At 38.4% G+C, this 25351-nt stretch overlaps 1 pseudogene; it reads left to right on the top strand.

Moving 5' to 3' along the window:
* Window positions 1-238: 238 nt before the first annotated feature.
* On the top strand, window positions 239-1587 carry LOC132528913 (zinc finger CCCH domain-containing protein 15-like; annotated as a pseudogene).
* The last annotated feature ends 23764 nt before the right edge of the window (window positions 1588-25351 follow it).

Raw genomic sequence — 25351 nt, 5'->3', positions numbered from 1 at the left:
ACATGGAGTGCTGTAATCTTGAGGACAGTAAATACCCGTGGTAGCTGGCGTTAGTCACAGGATGGTGCATTTTAAGGGATGAAACATTTTGTGTCTCTAGATAGCTTCACAAAGGTGGCTTAGATCAGTGTTCCTTAAACTTTATTGTAGGCGTCTTCCTCCTTCTCCTACTGCAGGGCCAGAGTCCCTGAGGGAGTCCAGCTGTGTTTAAGTCTGGCGGGTGCCACCTGTCTCTGCCATGCCCCCCAAGAAACAGGCTCAGGCTGGGGGCAGCAAAAAGGCGGAGCAGAAAAAGGAGAAGATTATCGAAGACAAAACTTTTGATCTAAAGAATAAGAAAGGAGCAAAGCAACAGAAGTTTATCAAGGCTGTCACTCATCAAGTTAAATTTGGTCAACAAAATCCACTTTAGGTAGCATAAAGTGAAGCTGAAAGAAGTTGAAGAAAGATGACAAGAAGAAGGAATTGCAAGAGCTAAATGAGTTGTTCAAACCTGTAGTTGCCGCTCAAAAAATAAGTAAAGGTGCAGATCCCAAATCCATGGTATGTGCATTCTTCAAGTAAGGACAGTGTACTAAAGGAGATAAGTGTAAGTTCTCTCATGACTTGACTCTGGAGACAAAATGTGAAAGGTGAAGTGTTTACATTGATGCAAGAGATGAAGAGCTTGATAAAGATACTATGGATAATTGGGATGAGAAAGAACTGGAAGAAGTAGTAAACAAGCAGCACGGTGAGGTGGAAAAGAAAAAACCAAAAACTCAAATAGTGTGCAAGCATTTCCTTGAAGCTATTGAAAACAACAAATATGGCTGGTTTGGGGTATGCCCTAGAGGGGGTAATATTTGCATGTATCATCATGCACTTTCTCCTGAGTTTGTCTTTAAAAAAGATAAAAAGAAGAAAAAGAAGATGAAATTTCATTAGAAGATCTAATTGAAAGAGAGCATTCTGCCTTAGGTCCAAATGTTACCAAAGTTACGTTAGAATCTTTTCTTGCATGGAAGAAGAGAAAAAGACAAGAAAAGATTGATAAACTTGAGCAAGATATAGAAACAAGGAAAGCAGACTTCAAAGCAGGGAAAGCATTAGTGATTAGTGGTTGTGAGGTGTTTGAATTTCGTCCTGAACTGGTTGATGATGAGGAGGAGGAAGCTGATGATACCTTTTATACCCAGGGAACAGGTGGTGATGAGGTTGATGATTCAGTGAGCATAAATGACATAGATTTAAGCCTGTACATCCCAAGAGATGTAGATGAGACAGGTATTACTGTAGCCAGTCTTGAAAGATTCAGCACATATACTTCAGAAAAGGATGAAAATAAATTAAGTGAAGCTTCCGGAGGTAGGGCTGAAAATGGTGAAAGAAGTGATTTGGAAGAGGACAACGAAAGGGAGGGACAGGAAAATGGAGCCATTGATTCTGTTCCTGTTGACGGAAGTCTTCTTACTGGGGAAGATTTGGATGAACTAGAAGAAGAATTAAACACACTTGATTTAGAAGAATGACACCAAACAAGTCAATGAAAAAATTAAGCCAGCTCAGCATGAGTTGAAATTGACTACATTAATTTTTTTCCACCTAGAATTCAACAGGATGTTTGTTTACCATGCTGATTCTGGAGGGCTTACTCTCCTCCAAAAAAGGAATATTCTCCCTACATCTTGTCTTCTGACTTTGGCTGCATCTCATAGTAAGTTCAGAGTAGTTCATGATAAATTAAAAATATAATGGTCATTGCAGAAAATGATTGATTGTTTTAACTGTCCACTCAAGTAGGAAGTGTAACTGCTTTTCCAGCTTTTGATTTTCATTCGGTATGTGTTATTAGAAGGACAACATAAATTTAAATTACCCTTCATTTAATGCAGTTTTTAATGAGTGATTTTCTTTCCTTTGTATTTATATGTTCAAAAGGCTGCCTAAGATATAAGCCTGTACTTCATAAAAGAAACTGTGTATGCAGATTCAGTATTGTATATCTTTAGACAATTAGATGGACATTTAAAATGAAAATTCATTAGTCTGCCAGGATCAGCTGCAATGCCCTGTGTTAAACTGTTTTAAACTATTCCTTTTCTTTTTTGCCAATAAAGTTGTAAATAAAGACTTTGATACATTGAAATCCAAAAAAATAAAAATAAAACTTTATTGTATATGCAAATTACCTGGGAATCTTAAAAAAATGCATATCAAGAGTAGGTAGATCTCCAGTAGGGCTCTAGATTCTGCATTTCTAATCAACACCCAGGTGATATTGACACTGTTGATGCAATAAACACCCTTTGCATAACAAGGGTCTAGATTAAACTTTTTTATTGTCATTAACCTGTTTCCTACCTGAATTAAACTTCAATTTGATTTCTTAAAGGGCGGAAAACTTACACACTTTTTCTTTCATAGTTTAAAACCATCTGGTAACATTTTTACTCAATAATATTAATTATGAATTTCAAGTTTGTGTACAATAGCATTTACAAAGAAATAAGAGAGTTAGTTTTTAGGAACGATCTAAAGACAGGTGTAGATTTTATTCTCTAATGAGGTTCAAGTTTAGGACTGTAATGAGCCTCGCTGAAAAAGTGAAGCTAAATGGCAGATTTGTTTTGATAGAGACCGAGAATTTTAAGTGCGTGCTGGCTTTACATGTCTTTGAAACTCTGTGCTATAAAAACACAGAAGCCAGGAAATGAACCCAGCCAAGTGATTCCACTCTCTAAAGATGTCAGAATCAGTTCTCTGCGATGTCCAAATATTCCTCCTTCAGAAGTGAAGGAGGAAAGGCCTCAATCATCTGTAGCTGAGTAAACCAAGAGCACTTTTTCTTATGTAAATCAGTCACAGTTCCTTAAAGAAAAGCATCCTTTCTCCTGAAGACAGCTGAAGCATACATCTCTTATTCTAGTTCAGGCTTTCTCTTCTCTGAAATTGGAGAGGAGGACTATTGAAATTTTGTCTTTATTCTTTTAAGAAAAATGAGCTAGCTTAGAGAACAGAAGAATTGGGGTATGCGTGTGGAAGAGAGACACTCAATGCTCGTGTCCCAAGTACCTCAAGTTTCTCGTTTTGACTCAGAATTATAAAACAACAATTTCTTTGACCCAATTGCCCCGGTTGGGGCTGGTCCGAGTCCCCTCATTGGTCACTGGGAGATCAGGTTCTGCATGTCTGCTCACCAAGCATTCTCCTAGCTATTAGTAACTGTCTTCACTTGGAATTCTCTTTTATGACTCAGTGCAACTCTTATGTTTGGGCTGGGCAACCTTCAAGTTCTTACTTAATCCAACCTGATGCAATCTGAGTGGAAACAGACTGTGCTCCCCTTTTTCTTAAGAAAAAAATTGGTAATATCACTGTGGCTGGAACAGTTAGGGAAACTTTGAGAAGAAAATAAGAAAATCATGGCTTAACTGGGGATTTTAATGTGACAAAGTGTGGGAGTTCTTACGGTCATACGAGTGCACTGACACGGAAGTATTTGCCTTTGAAATTGGGTAAACTGAGCTTAAAATTTGCATGGGGCAAATTAGCATGTGGTATCTCAAGATCTCATAATTCTCCTTTCAGAGAACATCTGCTTTCTAAAGGAAAGCTGGCAGACCATGCTGCAGGTAAAAGTCGAGATCATTTGTGACAAAATCAACTTCAGTAGTTAATGTAACACTCTAAAGCAGGGGTTCTTAACTAGGTGTTGTACCCAGAAGCTTCAGTGATTACATATAGCACTTGTACAGTTTACTGGGAGAGGGTATATTAGTTTTCATCACATTGTCAAATGATTCTGTGATTCTCCCAGAAAGGTGAAGAACCATATCACTTGTGTCTCTCAAAATTTAAAACATTTGTGACTTGGAGCTAAACATTCCATCTTCAGGAATCTATCTGACATAAATAATCATCCTAGTGAACAATTTCTGAATTGTTTGTAATAGTCAAAGAATAGAAAAAACCTTACATATCCATCAATAGAAAATAGTTTAAAATATTATAGCACATTTATATTATGGAATACTATACTGCTGTTAAAAATAATAAGGCTTATATTGAAAACTGTCTCAGATGTCTTGTTAACTTAAGAGTCTTCTGTTCATCAGATGATCAATTAAGCATCCATGATGTGCTAGACACTTTGGTACCAGGGATAAAAATAAGGAAATACTGACCCTTCTCTAGTTTCATTTTACTTAAGGTCTAGATGAGATCAATATGTATTTATGATATGTGGATAAAGATATAAGTGCTAGTGTTTGCTTGCATATGTGTATTTTCATATACATATCAAAAGTTTGGAACAATATAAATCAAGGAACAAGATTTTAACACCAGGGATTTGAAAAGGAGGAAGAGACGTTCAATTTTTCTTTTATTTTGTTTGAATTTATTTTAAAATGTCTATTACTTTGGTAACACTTAAATATTTTTAACCATTTACTTAAAACTCTGGGGGAAAGCATTGCTTTTAAGCTGAGTGTATAACTGGTTACCATAGTCTTCATAGTAACAAAAAAATTTGTAGGCTTAATTTTTAAAAAAAAATTTTTGATACTAACAGCCAGTTTGACAATCTTTTTGTATTTAAGACAATTTTTAAAACTGTCCACTGGGTCTCTATTCTACTCCCGTGTAATAGTGATTACACATGAAACCCTCTTCTTATCCCTTTTCTTTGGATCTATTGCAGACATATCAAATAGTTTCCCAATCCACAGTGTTATTTGGCATACAAAATACTGACACCAACCCTGGAAGAATTAACAGTTATTTGGGTTAGATTAAAAAGTGTTTTGTTCAGTATCTAACCACCAACCACATGCTCTTGGAGATCTTTTCGGCTATGTGTTTGATTCTCCAAGTACATTTTTTAAGTCTCTAAAACTCAGGGCTCAACATTTGAGTATGATTTATACCATGTTTTACCAAGTCTTTGTGGGAACGTCTACAAAAGATATTGTGCCTATTTCAATGACTGTACAATGACTGATCTTGTCATTCATCAATTCTTCCATGAAAAGAGTACATATGTATTGGTTGAGCTGCACTGGAGGACCATGACAGGAGTCCAGCTGGTGTAGAGGAGTCCATAAATGGTATTTGAGCACTACCTAAAGCATCGTAAAGAAGCATATGAAAAAATGACTCATATGTTAACCTCAGAGATAAAGAGCCCTAATGTTCATCACTATCAGTTCTCTCCTCCTGAGGACACCAGGAGTGTTACACATTCCAGCCACCTTGCAGTTTGGTGGGGCCACACACTAGTTCTGGCCAAAGGACTGGGAATAAACTAATGTACATTAATCCAAAGCTAACATGCTTAATTGATAGAGAAAACCCTTCCAACATACCTTTTCCCTTCCATGGTGATTTCAAAAGCCACCACAGCTGGAGTATGCAGCTGCAAGGTGAAGCTGCATCATGGTAACATCTTTGTCAGCCTGGATCCCTGAGTGGCTTCATGGACACTAGCTGCCCTTGGAGAGTGGCCAGGACCATGACATGAGCAATAGGCCTATGTTACGTTAACAACCGAGGCTTAAGGGTGTTGCTTCCTGCTGCATAATCCAACCTGTTTTGACAAACACAGCCATACTTATGTCCAATGAAATTTCAGTTTCTTTTAATTTAGTTTTGTTTAAAAGATTAATTTTTAAGAGTCTGATATGTACCAGGCACTGGTTTGGGTACCAGAAGTACAAAGATGAAAACTCTCTAAACTGAAGGAGCACTTGCATTAGAACCACCTGGAGTGCTGCTAAAAATAAAAAATTCCTGAATTCAGACTTATTGGAAGAGAATGTCTAGGCATGAGGACCTAGAACAAGCTAGTCAAATAAGTCTTGTGCATCTTTATGTTTGGGACTGATCTAATGGTAGATAAGGACACACAGGTTATTTTGATTTATTCCTGTAGATATAAAAGTAGGCTGTTGTACGTGACTTGTGAGAACTATGAGACCCCCGGTGGAGTTCTGCTTAGCAGACTGGACCATAATGGCACCGCTCAGCCGTGTGTTTTGGGCAGGACTATTTCAATGACTATACAAAGACAAATTTGCTTGAAACAAAAGTCAGATCTCCATTTCCAAAATAAATGGAAGAATTGAAGAGGTTTTCACTGTCATGGAACTTTTGCTAATTTAAACTAAAAAAAAAAAAAAAGAAAAGAAAAGAAAGAAAAACCACTGATTTTTAAGTGACTGAATTTACATTCTTAATTTATAAGTGTATACATTTTAAACACCAATAACAGGGTTGTGATGCAGTGGCTGGGATGGTAATAAATATTTTTAAAGGAGCTTCATAACTCAGGATTTGGGTATAGAAACAGAAACCACTAATTTTTTATTTATTTATTTTTGGCTGGGTTGGGTCTTCGTTGCTGCACGCGGGCTTTCTCTAGTTGGGGCGAGCGGGGGCTACACTTTGTTGTGGTGCGCGGGCTTCTCATCGCAGTGGCTTCTCTTGTTGCGGAGCGTGGGCCCTAGGCGCGCGGGCTTCCGTAGTTGTGGGTCACAGGCTCTAGAGCACAAGCTCAGTAGCTGTGGCGCACGGGCTTAGTTGCTCCGCAGCATATGGGATCCTCCCGGACCAGGGCTCAAACCCGTGTCCCCTGCATTGTCAGGTGGATGCTTAACCACTGTGCCACCAGGGAAGTCCCGGGAAACAACTAATTTTTAAACACTCATTGGTTAAAAGAAATTGAAATAGAAGGAAGTCTTACTCTTCTAGCAGGAACATTTCTGCTCTGTCCATGCTAGGAAGATGTTCTTGTCCACATTCTCAGTATGATTATATGAGCTTTCAACACATCCGTGCCTTTGTTCTAGTACTGATCCAAATCAAATGCACTTTGCAGATCAATAAATAATTATCATATACAGAATTTATATGTACCATTCCCATCACTTAGCTGTCTGCATTCTGTTAACTGCGTTTGGGCAGAATTTAGAATTTGAATGAACGTAATTGCAAATAGCTTGTCATGATCCATAAAGGGTTTTATGAAATGGGAATGCAGGAAAGCTCTCTTTTTACCATCCTGACGACAGCAGAAACTGGGATTATCTGGAAAGTAAACAAAAATTTAGCTCAACAGTCTCAATTTCCAGACCCACTATATATTGATTTCCTGTCAAGAAGATGTACAGCTCTTGGAACATGTTGCCTGTATTCTTATTTATTTATATATTTATTTACTCATTCATTCATTTTGCAGTGGGGTAGCTATGGCTGCCAAATAAAATAAGCTTCTGGAGTAGTAGAATATATCAATGCCTTTAAAATGTGCACCTAATATAGGAAAACACTCCTTTAGGAGGAAGGAAAAAATCATTATGGGGGGTAGATGATTCCTGTCTACTATGAACTTTGCATGGAGGTGAATATGCATGTCTATAACTCACTAAAAAAAATTAAATTTTTGGAATTAGGATTACACAGTAGATGAGACACTTTGTAGGTACAGGGCAGTGGAAATATACCAAGAAATAGACATTGCTACCTAAATCCCATTTGATCTCATTTTCTTATACCATTTTTTTTCTCCAGGTTAAAGTGAAATAGGGAGGTGGTCACAGCTTCAACTTCCTACAGACAGCTAAAAAAGCACAATAATAGCAAGACAATAATTTAAGTCGAAAGCTCTAAATATTGGAGATTTGTGGTGGATATCAACATAGTAAAGGCTCTGAGAAGTCCTGTGGGAATGACCCACATTTTCTAAATGTATTCAACTATTTTTTATACCTCCTATTAACTTCCCACAGAATACATGGAAAATAAGGCCTGATTAGCTCCCCAGCCTCATCTGTTGCCATTCCACACCTTAAAATATGGGTCACAGACTCACATCTCTCAATCTCCAGTTTTTACACATGCTGTTCTTTTTACCTTATTTCTTTTTTAATTTTCTTTAATTTTTTGTTTGTTCCCCCTTCTCATTATTGCTGTTCCAGCTTTAATGAGCTAAACGTTACCTGTAGTCTAGGTCATAGCTTAGCGGTCATTTTGCCTGGGAAGTTTTTCCTAACACCCCAATTACAGACACCATGCTGTTTCTCCACCTAATCCAGTACTTCTTCATAGCTACAAACACCTTTAGTTATAATTATATTTTTAATGATCTTGCTTCCCTGTTGGATGATAAGCTCCACAGACCTGCATGCTCTGTTGTCTTATTCAATATTTTAGCTTCAGCATCTTGTATGGTTATTGGCACATCTTAAATACTAAATAGATACTTATTAAAGTGAAATGAATATCTTGAACCACTGGTTTAGAGAAATGTTCTTGAGGCTTTTAGACTAAGATACTCACAGATTCTCAGTAATTTATTGTGCTTTTGACCTGAGAGAATTACATTAGTCTATATAAATTGCTTCATTTTTTTTGAATTTTACTTTATTTTTAATTTTTGTTTTATCTTTTTACTTTTATTTTTTTATTTTATTTACTTTTATTTTATTTTATTTTATATCTGTGCCTATCTTGAGGTCACAGTATAGTTTACTAGCTAAAGCCAGAGGTTTCTAGACTTTGGGAATTGCAACACCTTGCTCTACTTGGTGTGATTTCATAATATGCTCATTTCTCCCTAAAAAAAAAATGCCACATAATATTTATTTCACATTTACATTTAGATAAATTTATATGGACATGTTTATGCACTATAGCTGCCCTCAAACTACTGCGATGTCCAATGGAATGCTTCCAAGCATCAAGTAGACTTGAGGCTGGCTCCTGATTCTTACTCTGGCTCTAATATCCAGGGAAAGTAGGTTTTGACTCTGAAGACATAGCCAGCAAGAAGCGTAACTAGATAACTGATGTTTCTTAAATGTTTTAATGGCACTGCTCTGGAGTGAGACTATAACTAATGTCCTGACCAGTCTTTGTTCTTGGAATAATTTTATAACTCTGGCATCTTTTTTTTTTTTTTTTTTTTTGCGGTACGCAGGCCTCTCACTGTTGTGGCCTCTCCCGTTGCGGAGCACAGGCTCTGGACGCGCAGGCTCAGCGGCCATGGCTCACGGGCCCAGCCACTCCGCGGTATGTGGGATCTTCCCAGACCGGGGCACGAACCCGTGTCCCCTGCATTGGCAGGCGGACTCTCAACCACTGCGCCACCAGGGAAGTCCCCACTCTGGCATCTTTGAACAGTCTGTCACAGTGCTTCAGTTTCTCTGGACAATGTTTGATACTGAACCTCTGTGATGGTTAATTTTATGTGTCACCTTGACTAGACTAAGAGATACCCAGATAGCTGGTGAGATGTTGTTTCTGGGTATGACTGCAAGGGAGTTTCCAGAAAAGATTAGCATTTGGATTGGTAGATAGAGGGCCTGCATAGAACAAAAAAGTGGACGAAGGGCAAATTTGGTCTCTATCAAATTTGGGATATCCATCTTCTCCTGTCCTCAGACATTGGCTCTCCTGGTTCTTGAGTCTTCAGATTCAGACTAGGACTTAGCCCATTGGATCCCTGGTTCTCAACCCTTTGGCCTTGGACTAGAACCATACCTCTGTTTACCTTGGGCCTCCAGCTTGCAGATGCAGATCATGGGACTTTTTAGCCTCCCTGAGTGAGCCTACCCCTCATATTAAGTCTTTTTCTATCTATCTGTCTATCTGTCTATCTATCTATCTGTCTGTCTCCTACTGGTTCTGTTTCTCTGTAGAACTCTAATACACCCTCCTCATAGATAAACTTTTTTATTCGGTCACTAAGTATTTTGACGGATTGTGGTGCTAGGTATTGCACCTATAGAGTAAACGTTGATGATTTCTGAGAAATATGGATATAGATATTGTGAAAAAAGAAACGCTATAGCTATAAGTGAAAATGACATAGATGAGAAGAGAGATTACATTTGGCAGCAGGAGTTGTTACACTGAATTATAAAACAATACTGATCATTTAGTAAAGAACAAAGCAGAGCATGTACTCGAGAGTCAGCAGAAACCTTCCATCTTTGGAACTGTCTCTTTAATGCTTTCCAGTGGTTATATCTACATGTTTGCCTCTGCATAATGAGCGGCATTTTCTGGAATATTTTTATATGATTTAGAAAAAGATACGGCATTTTCTGTGAGATATCTGGAGACCCAGTCTCATAATTGGATGTGAAAATCAATAGACATAAGGGAAAAATAAACAACAACAAAACAGGATTTGGAACAATTATATCATAAAATTTAGAAAAAAATGAATAAAATAATTGAAAATAAAATGCATTAAATTATTCAGAGTGGTTATCTATGATAGGTCATTTCTTCTTACTGCTATTATAAATTTTCAAAATTATTTATAGTGGCAAGGACTTAAAATTTAATGAAGTTTATTTTAGTCATTTTCAATTGTACAATTAAACTGCATTAATTCATAATTGTACAAAATGTACAGTGCTTTTTCTAAAAAAACATTAAGATGAGTTGTTTAGACTAAATATGAGTGCTGTATGCATAATGTGAGAACTTACCTCTGCACTATCGCTGGAACACGTACTTTTACATGAAAGAGTATTAAGAGTCTACAGAGCCCAGCATAAATGTCCTGAGAGCATTCTGTAACTGCTTACCCATCCCCACCCACCCTGGCCCTATCCCCACCCTCCCCTACCACATACATACCCTCTGTCTGTGCTCTGTTGTATCATAAAAACCTCTCTCCCTCAGTTATCCTCTCTAGCATCTCCATAGCCATACCCATAAAACTACCTTCCTCATCTTTTGAACCTCTCTTCTCGGCATATAATTTTCACCCATTATAATAAAGCACACGGCTGTTGGTAGCAGTACAGGTATACGCATGTATGTTATACTCTCTCACTATGAAACATTTAGACTAAATAATGGAAATGATTGACCTGGTTTATTCCCAATATTCATATTTTATTTATTATTGTAATTAGTTTGATGCATATCAGAAAGATGGAGTGCCATGTGCATTTTCTATGGGTAGGTTTCTGTTCTTATTTTTTTCCCTTTCAACTACCCATTAATAAGTTTTAGTAAATAATAAGAGGAGGGCTGGGTGAAAGGCAGACTCTGTACCATCCATACAACTCTTCTGTAAACCTAAAATTATTCCAAAATAAAATGTTTTTACAAATAAGAGGAGAAGGAAAACCAGAATATGAGGAAGGAAAGAGCAAGGGAGAAGGTGAAAAAATGCGAAGTTTGTGGTTTTAGGGACCAAGAGACAGAAGCCCTTCATACATTAACAGTACAATCATGCCTGCATTTGTGTTTGGCTGACGATTTGTGGCAATCAGTTGTAGTATTGAGGTATGTTAATAAGGGCTTAGGCACCTCCAAATCAATTAAATTCGGTTTATTAATGCATAATTCAACATTGTTGCGTAGAGCAGAATGCTTAGAAGGATTTTTAAATTCTATCTTCTGATGTGGCCTGAAATATTTCAAGGAAACACCTACTGTCAAGTGAGTGAAAATGAATAATTATGGGAGCCCTAAAACCCCACAGTGGAGCAGACAAGACAGCTGCTATTATTAAGCACTCCAAATTGAAAGTATGGATTCTATCATTATAAGAACAAAGACAGTGCTGTGATAATTATGGAAACGCTATAGCTTCCATTTTTGCTAATGTTTTTAGTGGAACATTTAAAGCCACAAAAGGTTAAGATAGCTCAATTTCTGTATCTTGTTACTCACTTAGATGAATGCAATTTTTTTTACCAATTGTAGTCATAACAGAGCTTGCAATCCCTGAAACATCATGATAAGAAAGCGCCAATTTGAGCAAGAAATTAAATGATAATAAACATAGTGAAGACTCAGTGGGGGTGGTATTGTTTAATGTCAGTGGTGATTGAAAGTACCTTTTAGATGACTGAAGCTTTGTTGGCCTCGTCTGCTTATATTAATTTCTCCTTTTCAAAGGCCATTATCTTAAATTGCATGTTGTATAACTTGTGCCACCTCCCTCCATCCCGCAGCACCACTCCTAAAGCAACCTGAGGAAGCGTACTGTAGGAAAGAAATCTTCCCTTGTCTTAGCATCCAAGGAGATTACAATCTTGAGACTGTAATAGGAACGTATTAAACTTTGTACAATTTCCTTTTGTCACGTGAATTGAATCCCGTTGTGCTATTTTCTATACTCCTTTCAATCTTTGTCGCAAAAAGGATCTCCGAAAGTGTTAGCATTGCTTAAGCAACCCTGGCCTGGTTTTAAACCAGTCAGGATCTTACAGTTTTATTGGCTCTGAATTTCTTTCCCTGAGAAAACAAAGCAAGAAGACTGGGACAAACCTACCCAACAGATGACAGAACACGGAAAAGGTCTTTGTCCTTTGGCTCAGGCAGGTTTAACAAGGACAATCAATAATCTTCATGTTGATCATATACAAAAAAATTGAAAGGGAAAGGGAAATGTCGCAACATAAATCCAATCTGGTGACAGTGACTGCACTTCTCTGCAAGAGGGAGACTGAAACACTACAAAGGTCTTGGCTCCAGGTTTTCAGTTTCTAATCACAGGCTCTTCCTCAAGTGTCAGACTTTCCACATTTTCATTAACTACCACTCTTACCTCTGAGGTTAAGATGGAGTCACTCAAAGGTTGATGCCATCTACAGACTTTGATATTGCCTTGAAATGACCAACACCAACAAAGAAAACAAAATCACTCTTATTAAGAAGGAGAGGGCTTCCCTGGTGGTGCAGTGGTTGGGAGTCCGCCTGCCGATGCAGGGGACACGGGTGCGTGCCCCGGTCCGGGAAGATCCCACATGCCATGGAGTGGCTGGGCCCGTGAGCCATGGCCACTGAGCCTGCGCGTCCAGATCCTATGCTCCGCAACGGGAGAGGCCACAACAGTGAGAGGCCCGCGTACCGCAAAAAAAAAAAAAAAAAAAGAGAGAATTGCTCCTCGGAACTTGATTTTGTTTTGATCTCTAGAGTGTCTTTGATGTCAGGCAAAGCTGCTGCATACAATGCACAGTCTTTGGAATTTTGGTTGCCTGCAAATTAAACTCATTTTGTTCAAGTTTAAAAGTAAAATAGGGCTTCCCTGGTGGCGCAGTGGTTGAGAGTCCGCCTACTGATGCAGGGGACGTGGGTTCGTGCCCCGGTCCGGGAAGATCCCACATAACACGGAGCGGCTGCGCCCGTGAGCCATGGCCGCTGAGCCTGCGCGTCCGGAGCCTGTGCTCCGCAACGGGAGAGGCCACAACAGTGAGAGGCCCGCATACCACAAAAAAAAAAAAGTAAAATATTTTTTGCTGCTTATTTTTATATCCACTTCAAATAATTCCATAGCACCAATAAATAATTTCTCCAAATAAAATCCATAACATTCACACCATTAAAGTACGAAGTGATAAAGAACTACATGCTTTAACTTAGCTGAAACTTAAACTTGTTCATCTTTTATTATGAACTGGTGAACTAAGTGAACTGGTCTATAAGATCTCTGCCTTGTTTCAGAATAATTAATTTGGAGGCACATGTTTTTCAAGTAGTACATGTTTTCCAAGTAGCTACATGGAACACAGGATTAGAGATAAGGAAACCAAGGTTATAGGTGATAAAATCTTGGGTGGGTGAGCTATTTTCACCACATGATATCAGAGATCAGCATTACCCAATGGACCATAGATTTACTCTGTGTCCCTTTCTTAGGACCAACTCAGAAATAATTCCATTAGACTTTAGTCCTATCAAAAATCACTAGAGGAACCACTGAATCTTTCTGAAAAAAGATTTACCAACAGACCACTTGTCAGATCCACGTTACTCTGTTTTACACTTACATGCCATGTTGATCCAAATCTGAAATAGACACAGGTTATACAATCATATGGTACTCCAACCAGAGTGGTCACAAAATGACCTAAACGGTATTCCATTCAGATCTTATCCCTTTTTCTCTCAGGATTTTACCTAAAAATAAAAATTGGTGGAACTGAAGAGCCAACCAATAATATCAATAATATTTAATGAGTGTTTGTCCTGTGTTAGGCACCATCTGAACTCTTTACAAGTGAATCTCCTTAGAGTTCTAGGTCATTTATAAGGGAGATCCTATTATTGCATTTTACCAAAAAAATGAAGCTCAAACTAGATACATAATTTACACATGTTATCACAGCTAAGAGACAGGCAATCTAGGGCTAAAATTATTCTTAATCAGTAATTTTTCTGCCTTTCTCTGCTACCCTTGTTCTTTATATTGGGCTATCTTATTAATTGACTAATGGAAAGAATTGTCCAGGGCCTTCTAAAACTTTAGTTGACTTTGACTAAATTTTCATTTTAAAAATTATATGTGTGTGTGTGTGTATATATATATATATATATATATATATATATATATACACATCCAGATTGTTCATAATTTTTTTTTCCAGGATGCAAATTTATTTGGCATTTGGATAAAACGGTTCTCACAGCATCTTAAGAAGAGAATTAGTGCCAACCCAACCAAAATAAACCCAAACTAAAAACCCTTAGTGAAAGGAAAACATAAACAGGCCTTGAGACAATGGCGTATAGACACCCACCCCCACCAAGCAGGTCAGCAGCTCTCACAGCAGCACAAGACTCTCAGCCAGGGCTGGTCGGGGTTCGTCTGACCATGGAGCACAACCAGATCTCACGATGGTGGGCCTGGGTGGAAGGCCGACCCCACCTCTGCCCTTGCTCCCCCATCTCCTCCCCCAGTGGAGCTCAGCCCCTGGGGCACCAGCTCCTGGGGACACTGCAGGCAGCAGGCAGGGCCAGGAGCAGTGCCGCATGTGGGCAGAGCAACCCCGGACAGAGCCCTGGCCTGTCGAGAATCAGGGCCCCCTCTGTGGTCCCCACGGCCTGCTTCAGGCCACCCCCTCAGTGCCTCCCACACGCCCAACTGGCCCAGCAGTCCTTCGGTCCCCAAGGAAGTCCCCAGTCCCACACATCTAGTGCCAGCTGCCCTGCCCTGTACACATGGGTCCGTGTCCTGGGCCAGAGACATAGGGGCTGGGAGGCACCCTGAGCTGTTGGGGTCAGGCCCCTGTGGGGATCCACGGGGGAGCCCACTCCAAAGCAGGAGTGCTCAGGACCCTCACCTGGCACCAACGAGGCCTGCGACGGCTGCTCTGTGCCCAGAACAAGCAACAATACTTTTAGGAACTGTTAAGGCAACATGATTGAAGTCAGATGCTGTAACTTTTCTGAGGGTTGGGTCTTTTTGTTTACTCCAGGCATCAAAATATCCCCTGTGCTGCCACACAAAAAAATAAATAGATAGCTATAAATATAGGTGGAGATACTGATATAAACACAGACATTAGGACAACCATCTAAACGAGAAGATGGGAAACTGCTTTTTTGTAATCATAACCAAATAAGAGTCTGAAAGCTGTCCGAATGCACATCTCTCAAACTTACAGTTAAAACTGCTCATTATACTCCATTATTTCAGGTTATAATGCAAAGCAACTGCTTGGACACCTGGAACAAGGCTGCTTTAAGTAATCTTCAGATCCTAGAATCTGTCAGGATTATTTTTCTCTGTGTGTTGACTCCCCTAGTGCTCTTACCATCAAGATTACCTGGAAACAAGACTAGACCAATGCATGGAAGCTCTCAGTGTAAACCAATTAAACCTGTTTAATAATAGTTCTTGGGCTTCCCTGGTGGCACAGTGGTTGAGAGTCCGCCTGCTGATGCAGGAGACACGGGTTCGTGCCCCGGTCCGGGAAGATCCTACGTGCCACAGAGCGGCTGGGTCCGTGAGCCATGGCCGCTGGGCCTGTGCGTCCGGAGCCTGTGCTCCGCAACGGGAGAGGCCACGACAGTGAGAGGCCCGCGTAACGCAAAAATAATAATAATAAATAGTTCTTGCCCTTTAAAAACCTACATAACTTGTAGTGGTACATCAAGACTTGCATAATCTCTCAAAGTCTTGCAACAAAGTTTAAGCATTTCCTAAAAAAACAATAATTATATTACATTGTGTCTGTGCCTGAAACCAGTGTAAATTTTTCAGATAAAAAATTACAAATGAACAACTCTTTAGATAAAACTGTCTCTGCATTTTGGAGTGCTGGGAATTAAGTTTTGTTTTTTGTTTTTTTTTTTTTTGCGGTACGCGGGCCTCTCACTGTTGTGGCCTCTCCCGTTGCGGAGCACAGGCTCCGGACGCGCAGGCTCAGCAGCCATGGCTCACGGGCCCAGCCGCTCCGTGGCATGTGGGATCCTCCCAGACCGGGGCACGAACCCGTGTCCCCTGCATCAGCAGGCGGACTCTCAACCACTGCGCCACCAGAGAAGCCCGGGAATTAAGATTTTAAAAGATAGCAACATGATGTTAGTAAGCAATATACACAATAAATATTGATAAGTAGTATTGTTTGATTGGGGACTAACTGTTGTCATTGGAATTATGGTTTAATTTCCTTTTAGAAATGGAAATGGTAATGGTTAGTAATGAGGTAGCACTGTTACTAGGGGGAGTTTTAAAATTTTACGGAGGACGTTTTTTGGTTATATCAATGATGAATGTGCTAAGGCATTTAGTGAGTGGAAACAATGAATGCTAAGTATCCCACAAATGCACAGAGTTGTCTTATTCAAATTTTAAATATATTCCCAGACAGTCAAGTACAGACATCAGATGGAATCATTTATGTTCTACTCTAGTTATGCATATTATTTTAATATAATTATACTTTCTGTTTATTAAAATTGTTAAAGCTAGGATATTACATTGACTTTTAAAATTACATTATTGGTAGATTTGTCATCTATTAATTTCATTTCAGAAAAGTAAAAGTATTTGTTATAAAAAGATTTTTTTATCTGATAGACTGAGATTTACAGGATAAGCAATGAAGAAAGCATTAATTAGGGTAGAAAAGCATAAGACCGAATCTTGGAAACTTCTAAACTAGAAAATGTCCAAAGAAATGTTATGATGGCAACTTATGAGGGATAAAAGTTGTTGATATCATGTTATAGCGCCCAGGCTTGGTTTAATAGCTTGACCTTCTCAGCTCTCTTAGTGACCCACAGAGGCAAATGTTGATATCAGTGATATTTTCAATAGTTTCTAGGAGTACATTTTCAAACTGTTCAGAGAAAAGATTTTTTTCAATATTTGTCCGTGCCAACTTTTTGTTGTGTGTTAGTGGTGGTGGTGGCTTCATGTTCACTTTAACCCCTCTTGAGAATTACTCATAACATTTCCAAATGGAACTCTCCAAAGTTAGAGCAACATCTAAGAAATCAATCCAGAAGTCCTTGTATTAACAGCTCAAACTTTGAGGTATTTACATTCCTTTGTATTTTAGCCCATCTGGACTATATGACTGAAGTCTTGCCAGAAAATGTGACCTTTTGAATAAGCTTCAAATACTCAGTGGGCCTGTTGGAACAAATGCTCATGGGCATCAAAGAACACTCTTTTTAGGCAACGATCAGGATGAAGCCATATGTAACCATCCCTTGTGGGATTCTGTCCATCCTCTAAATAATTCAATTACCTGAGTAATCATAAAGCTTAAAATATGCTTACCTTTGTGTCTCTTTTGCTTATTAAACAAACATTCACATCTAGCGATATATTACAGAATTATCTTCAAAGAACATCATTTCTTTTTTTCTCTGAAGCCAAAAAATTATTAATGCAGATAAGACATAACTCAAGAGAAAGCATCTCATTAATTAAAATCCTAAATTGAACAACATAATAGGATTGTTTCTAAATAGTAGCTTAATAGTAATTTTTATACAAACAGAAATATACATGAACATATGAAGTATCCAATAACTTGTTGCTTGAGTGAATGAGTGCAGTAATTAATCAACGAATATATCTATGGAGTATTTGTAAGTACTAGTTAAAACTCCATTTTGGAGATATGAGTTAAGCTAAAACATAAAGAACATTCCAAATATTTTTATTATAGAAAGATCATGAAAAGATCCTAGTTAATCATATTAATGTAAATAATTATAAAATTTAAATATACTTGGTGCTTTCTATGTGTCCCTGGTACTATTATTGAGATTTCATATCCATATTAAATCAGTTCATCCTCACAACAACTCTATGATGTACATCATTTTACAAACTAAGACTCTTATTAAGTGATTTGCCCTGGGATACGGATAACTTTGGAATTCATTAAAATAAAGAGTCTATTAACTGAACTAATGAGTAAAAAGATCAGGTGTATTGATGAAAATTCACAATTATAGACTTGTGATAGTTAAGACTTTTGCATTAAGTACTGGAAACATAAATTAAGCAAAAAAAAGAAGAAAAGGCAGTGAGGCTCCTTGACTTTTTTCTAGATCCCAAGGGTGATGTCCAGACATATTGGAAGGACCAGAATCTGTCAGGAGTATAGCAGAATTTTTTTCTGTTCCTCATATTTGCCTCTCTGCTTAACTGCGGCATTTTTCTTTCTCTCTCTGATATCCAGTACACATGACCATCCATGGCTTTCAAACTAATGTGTTTAATTTCCAGCCACAAGGGAAAATTAAAATTCAGTTCAGATTTCAGATTCCTGGAGGAGGACCTTTAACTGTCCAGAGTGAGTCAAATGATAATTCCTGTTCCAATCAACAGTGTGTAGCTATGTAATTCTGTCCACCTTCTATCCTGAGCCATTCATTTACTACATGGTGCGAGCCATGCAGAACCAAGATGGTTGCTGGGAGCTATGCCTGTGACCATGTAGAGTGATAGCTTCCCCAATTTCAGATAAATACCTTAATAGGCATCTATTTAAAGAGTGAGGCATCCAGATGTCAAATATTCAAGAGAGAGTCTTGCTAGTTGCTCTAGACAGGTCTCCTAGGCTGGTCTATAGTGTTGTGGCACCATGCAGGTGTATCTGGGTCAGATTGTCAGGTTTTCTGAACAGAAACTACACTCGATCAACTTATCTATATATAGTATTTCAGATCCTAGGGAATTAACGTTAAACTAACTCATAGGAGACAGCTTTAAAAAAATTTTAGCCCCAGTTTAATACAGTGAAAAATAGGCCTGAGTCAAGAATCATGACTGATCCTGGATGTAAGGCCTCTCAGGAGACTAAGTTACAGATTAGCTGCTTGTTAAAAACTGGCACAATCACATCAGATAATCATTGGCAGGTGAATTGTCCTTTCTCTAAGGAAAGAACACTTCTATCTAAGTAAGTAGGGCACACCTCTAGGATAAGGGAGCAGTTTCCACTAGTTAGTATAAGATAAACACTAAAATTTCTTGTGTTTCTCCCTTTTGTTTGCAGTCTGCCTTCTCAGAATAGCAGTTGCTTTAGTTATATTCCAGACCTAAGGATGCCATTGTGATCCTATTGGAGTATTTCCTAGTCTTGTTCAATAAAATATTTGTGAACATCTCTCAACGTATATAGTTTTTCAGGGGGATCTTCTTTATTCTGATTTTTACCAGTTTTATAAACATCAGAAAGTGACCTTTTATGTGTGTGTATGTGTGTGTGCGTGTGACATGAAATACAGCTTGATTACTATCATGAACATTCTGTAAACAAAGAACCTAAATAAGAAGTGTAGTTAAGAGTCAGGAAGTGGATGGGATCAGAACCAAAGTGCAAATATAAAAATAAGTGAAAATGGCCAAGGATGTGTGCCACAAATACTACTAGTGTAAGAGCAGCCATCTAATGTGCAAACTAGTGTGTCTGGAGATGTCAGGCTGGATCAAAATACAAGATCAAGATATACCTAGGTGAATACAGCATAGTGTGGGAAGGCCAAGAACCAATGGATTGGAATTATGGGGAAGCATTCATATACAACCTACCAAAATAGTTGCATTTGGTTGTACAAGTGGTATACTGCTGGGGGGCACTTCACATGTTAGTCGTAATATATTTGTATAATTATTACAAATTTATGGCAGATAATAAGAACATATCTTGAAGAAGGAGTGCCTTTTTAAAATTCACATGAAGCTTTTATATAGGCTAAAGTGGTACCAGCTATTGTATTTGTACAGATAGAATGCAAATGAGACTAAAGGTTATAAAGGAAACCTAGTTATCTTAACTTCAGATCAATGCTAACTATACTTTTCAAGAGTGGACAACACATTACGTGCTAGTCATGAAATCAGACATTTCATCTCTGTCCACCATCAATGCAGACCACCACGTTATCTACTTAGCTGTAGTAACCAGCACTCGGTAGCTTATGATTTTGGTTAAGTAGATTCTGAACCTGTGATCACAATAGCTGAAATTTCTATTCTCATAGTTTAAAAATGTTCCTGTTTCAGAATTTTATTCAAATTTCTAAAGAAATCCTTCACATTTCTTTCAGCCTCTCCCTTTCCTTGAGGTACACTGTGAGTTTTTAGAATTTTGAATTTTCTTAAAATATGTGATTTGTGTGGTAGAGAGACACCAAAGAGAGAAAGAAATCACAAGAGAGCAAGCTTTAGTAATGGGGCTCGAGATGTTGAGCAAAGGAGGCACAGGATGCTTCCATTAGCAGTGCTTTGACAGCATCGTTCCTATCACCCCTACTGTGGGATTGACTAACCAATGGTTTATTTTGTAATTCGAAAGTCAAACTAAGGGTGAAAGAAAACTCCTTCTGTCTTGCCAATAATTCCACGCTTGGAGATGCACATATTCCCACGGGAGGCATGCAGCAGGTGTGAGAGCGTGAAGCTATTGCTGTTGGCTGTTGATTACTCTCTGTGTAATTTGAAAAGGTTTCTATTCCCACAGCTTTATGTAATATATCAACAGTAATACATTCATAATCATTAATCCAGCCTACTGGAGGTTTGGCCACTGTGACAGATGTCTGCTCAATTTCATATTGTGGGTTCTCACTTATTTCCCCCTCCCCCTGGAAAATCTTTTATATAAAAATCTAACATTAATGTATCTGATATGGTGCTTCCATCCTATAGTGACATTAGTTATCAACCTATAACTTCAAATGAATAGTTAATTAATGATAAGCCAAACACACCAGTACCAATTTAGCACACTTTATCTGCACTACACTTTATGGCAAAGATTACTACATAATAAACAAACTCTGAGGTATACTTTTGTTTTTAATAATTGGAATAATCCACTCTTTTGGTTATACACTTAAAAGCTCTATTTTGTCTTAGAGTCTTAAAGACTTTGTCTTACTTTTTTGTGTGTCTTAGACTTGTGTCTTAGAGATATTCCATCATTGGATGAGAAATGTGGAGTAATCCTCAAACATCTCCACCAGGTTCAACAGTAATCCCAAGGCAGAAAATGTTGCCTGTACCACCTAAATTGACAACTCTTTGCAAGGGAAATTCCATGCATACTGAACACGCTCTGTACTTTTATCTGTTATCTGGCGGACTTCTGGTAAATGTATAAGAAAGGAACAACTCTATTTCCCTCTATTGTTTAGTTTCTTAAGAAACTCTTGAGTTTAAGGCATACATATATTTACTTTAAATATTCCTAACAGTAATTGGGTTTAAAGAAATACCTTCAGGGTTCTGATGTTACTTCTATCATTGTAATCCTTTAGCTTTGAATAAAATTGTTGCTATTGTTTTTAAGATTTGCCACTTGATTTGAGTTGTTTTATCCAGTGGGTGCCTCTGTTTTCATTTTCCTTGTATTTTTAATACATTGTACTAATTCCTTCTTTTAAATAATTTTCAGAATCTTAGAAGCAGGCATGGGTGATAATAATGAGTAATATACAAGAGCAGGAGGGAGGGAAGAAGAGAGAGAGAGAGAGAAAGTGAGAGAGAGAGAGAGAGAGAGAGAGAGAGAGAGAGAGAGAGAGAGCAGTAGCTCTCCACAGAAAGCAAGTAGGTCCTGTGCATACAAAGTTTTTTTTTTGGTCTTTTTAGTGTATCATCAGATCACCCAGGAAGCACAGGTCAAAGCTTTAAAAAAAATCTGTCTCCTTCAGTTGTATTTGAATGCTTTTAGAAGAGCTTACAACAGTTCTTCTCCATTTGCATGTTTTCTAATTGCTTTGACAGTAAGTGGGAGGCAAGCTGGAAAGAACTGTGAAAAATATATGCTTGGTATGGATGAATCTGAGATTTCCATAAGGAATTCCATTTTCTAGCATCTGAGATCAATTTCTTATAATGACATTTAATAAACACCTTTTAACGTACCTCTTGTAAACCCTAAAGCTGCCTATTCTACAAAGTATATCTTCCATTGACTCTCATTTATCCTTTACCCCATTACGGAGTGTATTTAGTTGTATTAGTTAATTTATTGAATGATGTTAAGAAATATACCTAAATATTAAGATTGCTTTTTATATGCATCAAAGGTCCTGGGTCTAATTGGAGAACCAGTGACACTTTTCAATTAGAAGAACAGAAATATCTGGAGGATAGAGAGGACACAGAAAAGCATTTTCCATCAGTAGATCAAAGGTCATTTGCCCAGTGGTTAAGGCCATGGACTCTGGCAATAAGACTACCTGGTTGCACATACCAGCTCTTTTGTTTAAATCCCATGTGACCTTGGGTGATATACTTAATACTTCTATACCTTGGTTTCCTCATCTGTAAAATGGGTATAATAATAGTACCTAGCATTACTGCAAGGGTTTAGTGCACAGTTCTTGAACAGTAGGTACTGAGGAGCATTAGCTACTATATAGGATAAGTATACAGAGCATTTTAAAAAGTCAGACTTAATCTATTAGGGGCTTGGATTAACTCCACTTTCTCAAAGCTGGTGGGAGGGGTTTTCATTTGAAACAATGCTCCAACAATAAAACCATGGGAAAAATGGAACACAGCCAGAGCTCCATCACTGAAAGCTCCATCACTTTCCATTACTGAAGGGCTTCAGTGAAGCCTTTGTCATGGATAATGAAGAGATCCATGACCAGGGAACCCTTCTAATTGGAAGATTTGATGGTTTTCCCCCAGGTTTTGAGACTGCTGAAGGGGGAAGTCAGAGGACTCCTAGAATAAATTGGCATATGGGGGAATTATTTGATAGCAAATCTTAAAGAAAAACTCCAGTTGTTATGTTCTTTTTTTCCACTGGGAATCCTAGCCAAACAGAAAGCATTGGCTCTGTGACAGCAGGCTTACAAATCTATCTAGTACGATTTTGAGATCTATAATATTTGTTAAAATCCAACCATTTTGCCCCCCAGTGATGGGAGGGGTGGTCAAATTCTGTCCATTGCCTGAAAGAAATCAATCGTGATCCTCTACATGACCACGCAGGGTCTTTCAGGCCACAGAGTCCATCTTTAGTTGTATGCCTGGAGCCCCCAGATCTCCTTCACTTTTTTCTTTTCTGTTTTTTCCTCCAGTGTCCAGATTCCATCCTGTTTCAATACTTTGTGATCAAACTTCCATCCTAAAAAGAGTATATTGCCTCCTTATACTCTTCAGAAGGGATCAGCTGCAAAATAAACAAAACCTCATTGCTAATATTAAGTGCCCCTTCTAGCAATATCCTAATGCTTGCCTCTCTCCATTGCAACAGTGAGGGCATAAGGAGCATAGGCTAGACAGAAACACATCTCACCACAATTTGACAGAGACACAGAAGGAGAGCGTCTCTAAGATCATGTTCAATTCCACAATTCTTTACTTTCATCTCTACAAAAAAATGCAGCCTTGTTTCTGCTAAAGGCAGGAACCTCTATAATCAGACACAATTTGCCCAGCAATCAGTTGGTAATAAGGGATCAGTGTTCCAGTCAATTTTAAGGAGACTTTTGGATGATCTAAGAGTCTAAATTATAAAAGAGTTGTGGTAACGAGAAGAGCAGAGAGGGGGAAAGGAAAAGAATTAATAAAAGGAAAGGGAAACTGAAATAAAATCTATGCCCTGAATAAGCATAGCCTATTCAAAGTGCAGAGAACTAAGGTTGCTTTTTTTTTTTTTTTTTTTTTTTGCGGTACGCAGGCCTCTCACTGTTGTGGCCTCTCCCGTTGCGGAGCACAGGCTCTGGACGCGCAGGCTCAGCGGCCATGGCTCACGGGCCCAGCCGCTATGCGGCATGTGGGATCTTTCCAGACCGGGGCACGAACCCGTGTCTCCTGCATCGGCAGAAGGGCTCTCAACCACTGTGCCACCAGGGAAGCCCTAACCTTGCTATTTTTTAAGGTAATTTCTATGTTTCACATGACTTAGGTATACTATTTGACACTATTGCTTTTTCTCTAAATTGTATTTCAGTGATATTTTTAAAGAGGGAAGAAAAACTTTATTTTTTCCATTTAGATTAAATAATTCAGTGTAATGCCTCAAAAAGTGAAATCTAATCTCACATGACCTCTAAGGTCTTTTTGATCTCTACTCTTCAAGATGCTAGGAGTCTATGAAATGCTAAACATGCAACCCAAATCTGCCATGACCAAGTCGATTTCAGATTTCCATTGTTACCAGGCTTGTGGGCTAGATGGATATGAGCTTCGTAGAGTGGTTTATAATTTATCTGGTTGTCTTTCTATGCTTAATCCATCTGTGGGAGTGACAGCTTGACATAATCACTAGCTTCAAATAAGTAATTCCATTTACTATCAGTTTTTAATTTTATTTCCTCATTCCTTTATTGATGCAGTAAAATGCTGGTTAATCTGCAGAGCCCAGGCCAGCCCAATGTTGTCAGTATTAATTTCACACTACTGCATCTTCGTGTTTGGTCCTATACAGTAATTAAAGGAAATCATTATAAAGTTGAAATTAAGCTGGATGTATAATCCTTGGTTTAGTTTGCATGAGACCAATAGATGATTCATAGCAATCTTTATTATTTTCTTCACATAGCCAAGGTTTTCCTTCTCTAGTAAAATATTTAGTCACATGTATTTCTTTGTTAAAGTCTCTTTTATTCTATAATGTGCAACCTCCCCCGCAAAAAACCTATCCTTTAGGAAGATGGGAGTTATCTTTTAACTCTGGTAAAATTTAAATTTGCTAAGAGCAGTGGTTCTCAAAGTGTGGTAGCCAGAGGAGCAGCATTTTAATGACATGGACTCTTAGGTGCTATAAAAAATTACCATAGACTGGATGGCTCGTAAACAACAGAAATTTATTTCTCATAGTTCTGGTGACTGGAAGACCAAGATCAGGGTATCAGCATGGTCAGGTGAGGGTCTTCCTCCACGTAGAGACTAACAACCTCTCTTCTCCTTGTATCCTCAACATGGTAGAAAGAGGGTGAGAGAGCTCTCAAGGGTCTCTTTCATAAAGACACTAATCTCATTCATGAGGGTGCACCCTCATGAACTAATTACCTCCCAAAGGTCCCACATCCTAATATCATCACATTAGGGGTTAGAATTTCAACATATGAATTTTAGGGGGACACAAACATTCAGTCCATAGCACAGGCAGTCTTGCTAAAATACAGA

The sequence above is a fragment of the Lagenorhynchus albirostris genome, chromosome 11 (genome assembly GCF_949774975.1).
Source record: "Lagenorhynchus albirostris chromosome 11, mLagAlb1.1, whole genome shotgun sequence".
NCBI lineage: Eukaryota > Metazoa > Chordata > Mammalia > Artiodactyla > Delphinidae > Lagenorhynchus > Lagenorhynchus albirostris.
Note: the sequence above shows the minus strand (reverse complement) of the source record. Positions and strands in the feature narration are given on the sequence as shown.